This window comes from Maniola jurtina, chromosome 19 (assembly GCF_905333055.1).
Source record: "Maniola jurtina chromosome 19, ilManJurt1.1, whole genome shotgun sequence".
NCBI lineage: Eukaryota > Metazoa > Arthropoda > Insecta > Lepidoptera > Nymphalidae > Maniola > Maniola jurtina.
In genome coordinates, this window is record NC_060047.1 from 6,529,285 (window position 1) to 6,540,911 (window position 11,627).

The window sequence follows — 11,627 nt, forward strand, 5'->3', positions numbered from 1 at the left end:
GGGTGTTATTTTGAGAGCAGTCATTGATCCTAAGTATATCTGAAACGATTACAGCCAAAGAAAGGTCTAAAATAGGCACTTACATTTTTTAGAGAAGAGAGAAAATCACAATATATTTTTAAAAGATTTCAAAAACTCCCACGAGCTAATCTAATCCGTACTTTCTATAAAAGAAAGAAAAAGCTTTCGGGTCTTTGATGAATTAGGTCAACTAATTTGGAAAGTCTTAAATCAAGATTTCCTTTTTATTTCTTACAACATTTTACTCTCATTTATTTATTTTTCCCATTTTATCCTATTTTTAAACAACACATAATAAAATAACAAAAACAACAGAAAAAATAACAGAAACACAAAAAAAATAACAGAAACAACAGAAAAAATAACAGAAACACAGAAAAAATAACAGAAACATAGAAAAAATAACAGAAACACAGAAAAAATAACAGAAACAACAAAAAATAAAATAACATCAACAACAAAATCAATAAATAACAGAAACAAAAGAGAAATAAAATAACATAAACGACAAAAAACTAAAGTAACGGAAAAAAAAAACATTGAATAAAAATATGATAAAATGGATCCCACTGGCAGCAGGGTGGGTTGGACCCAAGCCGCCAGTGGTTAGGGCTCCAGAGTGAGGAACCTCCTCACAATGCGTGCCGTCTCAAGAACCACTGCCTTCTGTATCTTACCTTTGATCCAACAGTTAAGCGACAGTTTCTTAAGATGTTGGTCGAAACTGTTCGCAATAAGACCGTGGACTGATACAACTATCGGTACAATAATCGCTGAGTCAACACTCCACATGGCGGTAATCTCGTGGGCCAGGTCCAAGTATTTCGATACTTTTTCCTTTTCTGCTTTCACTAAATTATCATCATGTGGAATAGTGACATCAACAATCATTGCTCGACGCGCTGATCGGTCAACTAGCACTATATCAGGTCTATTGGCTACAATATACCTGTCAGTGATAACCGACCGATCCCAGTAAAGCAGGGCACTGCTATTTTCAAGAACTGACATTGGGTCGTACCTATAGTACGGCACCTCAGTATCTACAAGGCCATATTGAAGAGCAAGTTGTTGATGGATTATCTTGGCTACTTGATTATGTCTGTGCAAGTATTCGCCGTTAGCAAGATAAGAACAACCGGAAACAATATGTCTGAGGGATTCCCCAGGAAGATGGCACGCACGACAAATGTCAAGCGTTCCATCTTTCATTATATGTTTCCGGTAATTATTAGTCTTAATAACTTCGTCCATAATTGCACAGATAAAACCTTCGGTTTCCCCAAAGAGGTCCCCAAACTGTAGCCAGGATACAGAGGCTATGGAATCTACATCCGGCCTAGTTAAGGCCTTGTAGAATCTTCCATGCAACTCCTTACTCCTCCATACAGCTATGCGATCCGAAGTGCTAAGCACTATGGGCTTACGCCAGTTATTTTTGCCTAAGGAAAGCGGAGTAAGACCTTTATCAACTGCAACTACATCCCTATGTATTCCCACATTTACTTTGAGAAAATAATCTCTGAGATTGCATACCTCACGATTATGAAGGTTCTTGGCATTTAAAAAACCACGCCCTCCACACTTGCGTGGGATATACAATCTCATAACAGATGAACGTGGATGATGCATACGATATGTAGTCAACAATTTTCGGATTCTTCGATCCAAGGCATCCAGTTCAGTTTGAGTCCATTTTAGAATGCCAAAAGTGTATATAAGTAAAGGCATAACCCAGCCATTAAAGGCACGTACTTTTTTACAACATAATTATTATTTATCAAATTACCATGGTAAGATCACTTATAACTCAAAATTTAAAAAGCCCCCGACACCAAAATCTTTAAAAGAAAACTAGAAAAGAGCTTATAACTTTCAAACGGCTGATCCAATTTTCTTCGACTATAGCTAAGAAAAGTCTCGATCAAGCCACCTTTTAAACGAAAAAAACTAAATTAAAATCGGTTCATTCGTTTAGGAGCTACGATGCCACAGACAGATATACACGTCAAACTTATAACACTCCTCTTTTTGGGTCGGGGATTAAAAATATGGTTGATTACTATGTGATTTTTTATGGAAATCTGTGATCGGAGTTTTTTATTTCTCTTAAAGCTATCATAATTATTACGTTAAAAGTATGACTCCATCGTGTCTAATGACGAAGATAAAAACGTTATCGCACAAAGTCACTAACCCTATTAAAATACACGAGTAAGTAAAACTGACTCGCACTAATATTAGTTTTACTTACAAGCTTTTACGGTTTATAAATGAGGGCAAAAAGCGTTCGACCTCCATCAGTGACAAAGCGGTGTCTAGCAATGCCTCATTGAACAGATAATAGAGATTGTCTGTGAAAATTGTATGCATAGTAAAAGTGGGTAAAGTAGATTTATAGATAAAATTTGTATAAAACCAGTTTTATTACAATCAAAAGATTAATGATATTCCACAGTTTATGTGGACATTGAGTTTTTGGAACTTAAGTCCAAGAACTGAAGAAGAAATCTGTTCCTACTAGATACTAAGTATAATCACTTCTAGATGCGTTAGTGTGTCTGTTGTTTGTCGTTCAATCAAGCCGCAGTGAGCAACGGAGTGGCATGCTTTTTTAATGGATGTATGGATGCTTAAGACCTAGGAGATCCTAATTTTGGATCCCGGAAAATCAAATATTTTTCACTGGTTAAAAAAAATTTAAAACCACACGGACGGATCTGTGGGCATTAGCAATTAAAAAAAATTAATCAGCAGATCCCTAGATATCGAGATTTTTTTCATGTATTGTACAGATACTCATATCACTGATAATAACGTACAAAGCTCATGAAAGCAGCGCCCATTATTTTGCGTGTTCAATGAACTATCTCTGGACTTTGGTATGCCGTTGATGGACGCATACGAATACCTCGTACATCCTCTATCTATTACACTCCATTTAGTATTAATGTAGCTGTCTAAAGGCTGGATATGGCTGAAACTGTTATGCTGTAGAGGAATATCTTATGACTTGTTAGTTTGGCCCGTTGTTTAATCTAGTCATCGATATTTAGCTTGATGCACTCTTTTTTAAACTATTTATGATTACGTAAGGATAAACTCTACAACATGGCAAGCTTTGAATAAATTTAAAAATAAACAAGTGTAAATTAAAAATTTATAACACCCCGACAAGTGAAGGTTACAGTAACTAGAAAAGAGCTGATAACTTTCAAACGGCTGAACCAATTTTCTTGAATTATAGCTAAGAACACTCTCGATCAAGCCACTTTTCAAACAAAGGAAACTAAATTAAAATCGGGTTTAAAAGTTTAGGAGCTATGGTGCCACAGACAGATACACAGATACACACGTCAAACTTATAACACCCCTCTTTTTGGGTCGGGGGTTAAAAATGCAGTACGTCTTGTTTTACTAGTAAATTATTTAACACTCTCTTTTTTATACAGCATCATAATATTATCGTACAACAGTCTCCTAGGAAATCCAGCTTATTGCAAAGAGCAACGTAATTTACAATGCGCTAGGCTAACCAGTAAATTGTGTTTAGCACTCTCTATTATGCCGTACTATTCCCTCAGTTTAAGTCTGTATTTACAGAATGCTCTGCTGCATCTACCTTACAAAAAAAAAAAGATTCCGACGAATTGAGAACCTCCTCCTTTTTTGAAGTCGGTTAATGAAAGCGACAGAGTAACCTTTTTTATTACCATGGGTAATATTATTCATATTATAAACACAAAAGTGTATTTTTTAGTTGGTTTGTCTTTCAATCACACCGCAACGGAGCAACGGATCAACTTGATTTTTCACGTTATTTATTGTTATTGGATAGCTAGAGTTGAGAGGACTAAGTTAAAGACACACAGACACACACACGCGCGCGCGCGCGTGCGCACATACATACACACACACACACACACACACACTTTTCATCCTGAAAAATAAAAATAAAACTTATACAAGCCGCGGGGTATCATCATAAATTTACTTAAATGAAGAAAAATTTGAAAATAGTTTTGAAAACCTGAGGTAGTTGTTTGCCTTTTCTCAGAAGCTCTTAAAGTTGACAGTTTTACGCCAACTCCAATGATACGGGTACGTAAGTACTTTGTTTTCTTGAAAACTTACATTGGTTGGGCGTTAGTGGACGTGATGAACTAACGTGACATGAACGTTGTCTGTCACTTTATGGAGGGGCGAAACATCATGATTGGGTAGATATCTCTATTTGGCAAATTAACATAACAAGCTGGATTTCGGGTTGAAACTTGAATTATATGTAGGTAAATACCTATACTAAGTTAGTAAGTACTGAGTAAAATAAATTTTAAGGATTTGTGTTTTGAAAATTATTAAAATACTATAAAAATTGTGGCTTTAAAAATAACAAACAGAATATTATGGTAAGCATAGGGAACTAAGGAATAAGTGTAGCTTTACTTTAGAAGACAACGCATTGAATACAGCCTGTACCTTAGTCAATCAAAGCGCCTGGTTCGTGCTCATTCAACATTCTTTCATCATCCGAAACATGAGTGTGTAATCTAAAAGCGAACTCGGATCGAAGCTTATTCGAATCTCGACCTATTTCAAATGCAATCCATCGAACAGACGTACATGCAATTCACGATCGGAGTATCTATTGTGCGAAAGCTTAGGTGTCGCTCGGAACTCTTCTCAATCTAGAACGCTGATAATACTCTGACCTGGTTATACATACTTTTCTTGAAATTAGTTTTCCTCACGAAATGAAAATGGAACAAGAAATACGTTTAAGTCTGAAACACATATAATTAATCATTGAACTAAATTATTACCTATTAGATGATGCCCGTAACTTCATCAACGAGAGATTAGGTACTAATCCTGTAGGAATTCTTTGAACAAAAACTACCCTGTGTCCTTCCCTGGGACGCAAATTATCTCTGTACCTTCCGTCAAAATCAGTTAAACAGATGGGAGGTGAAAATCTAGCAGTCAGACAGACACACTTTCGCATTTATTATATTAGTATAGTTTTTACTTTTGTTCACAAGGGTAGGGTAGGATAGGGTAGGATGTATGAATAAGAGTTAGGGTAAGTTGTAAGCAAAAATGAGTTGCACCCCGCATGAAAAAAAGTTCATACGTGATGTAAATTAAATCAGGTCGACGAAGATGTAGGCAGAGGCTTGTTTATTAATAAAACGGGAAATGTTTAATCCTAATAAACGTACTGATAACAAAATCCATCCAGAGGCCGCAGGCTTTTCTGTATTTTACGTAAAATAAACACAGCATCCAAGATTGGATTAATTTAGGATAACGGTTGGAAATTATATCTTTAATTAAACATTATATTTTATTGAAATCAATTTAGCGAATTAAATGAGATTCTTTGTTTAAAGCTTTTGCAAAAATAACTTCGCTTTTTGATAAGAAGCTAGTTATACAATAACAAAACTATACAGTTCTATAAAAAAATTGAAACCGAAGTCCTAGTGTATAAATTGTCAGATTAATAAACGTGACACCGGAGTTCTGTACCTACATTTATATCGGTAACACCGACTGTGGTTTTTGTGGTACTGAATGTAATAAAAATGCCCTGTACGTTCTATAAGTTAAATAACGACATTATATGGAACTAATAACTGAATACAATACCATAGACAATAGACATGTTACGTTCATATTAAATGGCGTTCCTATGTACCTATACTATAATTTGTGTTCGGACGCACGAGAATAAAGTTATGAATGTGACCTAAGTTTCATAGTTTTAAGGCTTTACTTTAGATACGTTTCATTGGTACCGTATTTACTTCTTTTATACACTATGTAATATCATTGGCAGCACACATAACTCATTAATTTATATGAACAATAACACTAGAGCTCTAATGTTATTGTTCATAGCTGGGATAGGTTCTCACGAATTTATTTCCTAAACTATCTAATATTATAATCGGATATACCTTTTAGTTTGTAAAGTAAACATTTATGTGTACTACCTATCTATCCGTGGAAAAAAATTTAATAGCGCTCTTTCTACTAAGTAATTCCATACAAATGATGCGTGCAAAAATTTCAATGAGCATTAAATATTTAGAGTGACCAAAACATGTCTGTGATTGGTTAGTGTCTCAAAATGGTTAACGGCCCCAAACCCACTTAGATTTTTGCCTCTATCATTTGTATGGGATTATACTAACAGAGAGAGCGTTATTCTTTTCCGGATAGGGTATTAAGTATAGAGAGGGTGGCTTAAGGCCGATTCACACCATTTGCCTACACGTGACACGCGTAAACCCCTAACACACCGGGCTACGCATACGTCCACGCTTTACGCAAGTGGTGTGGCATGTTTCATACAGTCCAACGCAATGGTACGCGCTACGTCTTACGCACGCAGCCTGTGTGAATGATCTATTAAAGGGCGAAATATTTAACGCTGTAAATACACTGATGACTAAATCCATCAACCGCGATGTAAAGCCGCGCGTCTCTGTCAAATAGATAAAATTCCTAACACAATAGATACTTATTGTTCCGACGTCATATAAAGCGTATTTGGAGTGAAAATGAACAACCTATACATGCGTGAAAAATTGCCCCCCGCAGCCATTGTCCCACCACTCTATTGGGTTTTTATTTTTCTTTTTACGGTGCCGCTTTTAGAGGCTTTCGGATGAAAAAACAAGTTCCAGAGTATACTCGCCGCGGGCTTTTCAGTATCAGTTTTGGTAAAGCAAACACGCTGAGATTGGGTTATTTTAGATTACAAATGGTTAGAAATTATTATTTATCTTTAATAAGATGAAATAGAGACATCAAAAGCTTTTAGCTGATTAAATAAAACTAACTTTATACTACGTTTTTTTAAAATTCCAGTACAAGTTAATCCTTGACTGCGATCTTACTCGTTACTGGTGGTAGGTGCTGATACAGTCTAAGATTAAAACGGGCCAATTTGAAAGGGTATGTCAGTTTCCTTAATTCCATAACCCCTGATCAGTTTTTACGCTGCATCGAACCGGAACGGTAAATCGCTTGGCGGCACGGCTTTGTCAGCAGGGTGGTAACTTGCCACGGCCGAAGCCCCCAGATCAGACTAGAGACAATTTAAAAATTATAAATTCCTAAATCACCCCTACCAGAAATCGAACCCGGGACGTTCAACTTATTTTCCCTTCTACAGTGCTCACCATTGCGTTCTAGGGAGGTTTTAAAAATAATATCTACTTTTGTGATCCTCAAAAACTGTTTATAAATTACGTAACCGTTAGATTATTTAAGAACATACATTTAATATTTTCAACAGGCGTGGTCTCTTGACAGAAATTACATTTTTCGTAAATACAGCACAATATTTTCCGTTGAATGCAACTAAACAAATTACAATTTTAAAATGATCCGTTGAGTTATTTTTGCATGCTTACAAAAATGTTGACGCATACCTAGAATGAAATTCACAGAACATTTCTCGAAAGTTCCTTTCAAAACGCACGTCATCATTATCATGGAATGGAAGGAATTATGCAAAATGTACTCTAAATGTAGATGAGTATGGATGAATTTTAAATGGCAATAGATATTCTATAAAGCTGAAGATGTCATTGGCAGAGTCCAAGCTTTAGTAACAAGGCAGTATTGGATGTTTTCAGTCGCTCGGAAGGTAGTGACAACATTTTAATATTTACATTTTCGTTACGATTTACCGTTTAAAGTTTAACTCGGAAAGACGTCGTGTGGTCTAAAAGCCGAACTCGTATGACCTTACTTTGCTCTATTAAATCCTATGATGAAAGTTATCAAAGCATCCAAAAAAAAACTAATTTTATGTGATTATTTATTATTATTTATCTGTCTGGGTGACATAGACCAAATTTTATACGAAAAAAATTGACCTAACGGATGTTACATAAAAAAAGTGGGGGTCTCCAAAAATATATCCTACGCTCCGCCTCAGGAAAGTTGGAAAATCGTTTGTGGGAATGAGTGTAATATTTTATAATAAAATTCCACAATCAATTTTAGACTTGCCTTTACACAAGTTTAAAAAATCTATTAAAAGTATGCTCCTGAAAAAAGCTTATTATACAATCGAAGATTATGTAAATGACAAAAAAGCTTGGATTTGATGCGCTCCAGCAATACACGGCGCTGCAATTGCTTGTATACAGTATGGCATATTATTGTAAATTGTACATTTGAAAAGAGCAACCGCCGAGTTTCTTGCTGGTTCTTCTCGGTAGGAACAGCATTCCGAACCAGTGGTAGATTATTTTGACGATTCAAAAGCACTTGTAAAAGTTTAATTGAATAAAAATAATTTGAGTTTGAGTTTGAGTTTGAGTTTATATTTTTTTTGCTATTGTATCGATTGGCGTGTCAAATGAAAGAGGATAAAATTCTGAGTTCATAAATATAAATGTACTACAACATTAAAATATATCAAGCGACAGAAAAACAATTTTACTATAATATTTCAACGTTTATTAAGACGATCGCAGTCGGGTTTTAGTTCTCAACTTTATCTAATTAATCGTAAGAACAGACGATATCAGATCAATATCCATGATCCATAATATTTGAATAACAATAATTGATTGTGAATTAGTTAATGGCCAATCTGCATAATATCGATAGATATTAGCAATGTCATGCTAATGCGACATGTTTATTTCCAATGATTATGCAATAGATAAGTACAAATACAATAATAATTCACGAATGAATTAAAGTTGAAACAACATGTCATGTTCCATTGTCCCTATTTGGCATTATATTACATTGAATACATTTAAAATTTAAATTTAGATAGATTTGATGTTTTATTCATATTGGATTACAAATTTTGTATTTTTTGCATGTCTAAAAGTTCTCCATTTTTTTTTCTCTTGTTTGGCTTTACACAGATTAAATCGGTTCCTTAGTTTAGGAGCTACGATGTCACAGGCAGATACACAGATACACACGTCAAACTTATAACACCCCTCTTTTTGGGTCGGGGTTAATAAAGTAAATACATTAACGGACTTAATTGTGATAACCACTTCTGAGAGCCCCCACTCTGCTCCGGACGTCCGGTCGGCCATCTTTGATCCGGATGTTATCAGATCCCCGATTAGATATTAGAGCAAAGGCTAATTGTCCTTAATGACTTGAATATTACATGCATAGGTATTATGATAGTCTACTAAACTTAGCCATGAAGGTTCTTATTACTGTAATACTATTTACTAGGTATCTAAGGTCATCATGCTGGCGACTGATCTAAGTTTAAGTTTTTTTTAAACTCCTAAATTTTCTAAATTAAACAGCAGCCTATATCCGTCCCCGAGATGGAAGATATTTGTGATAAACCTCTGAAAAGACGCTCGGAGAGATCCTTTCGATTTCAGAACTTCATAGCTGTCTTAGAGCGGTCAAAGTACCTAACTTAGGCAATAGAAGCTATTTAGCCTTTGCGACATACCAATTTAGGATCTGAAATTGACTTTAGTGTCTAATCCACTTACCTGAGAAAGATAGATCGCTTTTTTCAATGGTGATTTAAAAAAAGTCATGACTCATTCACAAATTGACTCGTCTACGCCTAGCCTAAATCTATGGTCCTAGAAATAATGAATAATGTAGGCAAGGAAAAAGCCCTTTTTTTTCAGAATTCCCACGAGATAGCGAGTAAAGAGGATTTACTTATACATTCGCTGAACGAAGCTGCGGGCGGTCGCTTGTAAAATAATTATAAACTGTTACTTTCAACTGGTTCAATATTTAACATTTTTATGCGAAATCCACTTAACGGATTGAAAATTTCGTTGAATACTTTTTGTACCTGTGCGGTTTAAAAGCTTTTTAGTGTAGGTATTCGATGCCCAAAATATTATAAATAAAAATGTACCGAAGCCGTGTGTGATTAATTTACGGACCATGTTTTTTTTTCATACCTGGTTACGGCTTTTTAATACGTCACTGGGAATAAGTTACTAGACATTCGGGATTTCGAATTTTATTTAAGGAACTGTTTAAAATAATAATTGGTTCCGTACCGCATTTAGAGTAAACTAGAGTGAGGGAACTCTTGGTTTTATCCTGAATCTACGATATGTCAAATATTAGGCTATGGGTGACGTGAAATCAAAGAAAAATACGCGATTCATAGGCTACCTAGCATCAAATGTAGGAACATTTGAAACCTGCCTGTGGTGTCAAAGCCTCGATGTTTTGGTACAAGTTTCCTAACTGGTGGGCAATTTTTTTCAAAAACTGTCTAAAAAACTCATAATGTACTAAAATATTTAGGTAGTAATAATAGGATTAAATAAAAGACGAGCATGATACAAACCGAAATCAAATACCCATATTATAAATGCGAAAGTGTGTTTGTTAGTTCGGTTGTCCTTCAATCACCCCTCAACGGAGCTGCGGATCGACATCTGAAATCTGAATAAACATTTTGTCTCTAGTTTAGAACGCAGCTTTCTATTTAAAATTCTCTGTGACGAGCAAACGACACGTTTTGGCACAAAGCAATAGGTAACAAAAAGGAAACATTCCGATGAAACTAAAATGAACGAAATACTTACTTATACATATATTTTCCAAAAGCATATTCATAGAATGATATTCACTGAATATTTTCTTGGAATTATTTTCAAACCTTTTACAAACGCACGCCACCGTTATCGCACTATAGTAGAAAGTTTATAAAATCAACCTTAAACGTATAGGGTTAAGATTGAATTTTTAAGTGGTGATGATTTCTGTAAAATTGAGGGTGCAGCAGACGGGTTCAGATGCAGTCGTACAACTCGTAGATCGACGTGATTGTTATATAGATCGAATGGGACCGGATTTACCGCAACAGCCGATTCTACGGGCCAAATTGATCAAGTGACTAATTCTAATCATTAAAAAGTTTTGAAGAAAGATTCGAATTTTACCAGAATTTCAATCAAGACTAAACCTTTTTAGCTCCGGCTACACGCTTCATTTTACCTGAGAGCTTACCTGCACATGTCATTTGTGGAGCGTGAAAATCAAAGTACCCATTTTTAGAACAAAAACCAAAAACTGGTGTAACAATTATTTATTGAACAAGTGTAAATTAAAAATTTATAACACCCCCGAAAAGTGAAGGGTTACAGTAACTAGAAAAGAGCTGATAACTTTCAAACGGCTGAACCGATTTTCTTGGATTATAGCTAAGAACTCTCTCGATCAAGCCACTTTTCAAACAAAAAAAAAACTAAATTAAAATCGCTTCATTAGTTTAGGAGCTACGACGCCACAGACAGATACACAGATACACACGTCAAACTTCTAACACCTCTCTTTTTGGGTCGGGGGTTAAAAAATAGTCCAGCTCATCAATTTCCGCTTTCTTTCACCGAGCAAAATTAATATTCCCTCAAAAAGAGACAAATTGTGTGTATCCATCAACCGGCCCATCGTATTCACAACAATAAATTAGTTTGAACACCACGCCCAAAGATTGTCTAAACAATCGATAGATATGAAGCAGCTGAGAAGCTATTGTGTCCGCTCACATTTGCCCATGAATACCATTTACACCCAGCAACAATCGACTCTCGTAACTAAACCATCATACGAAA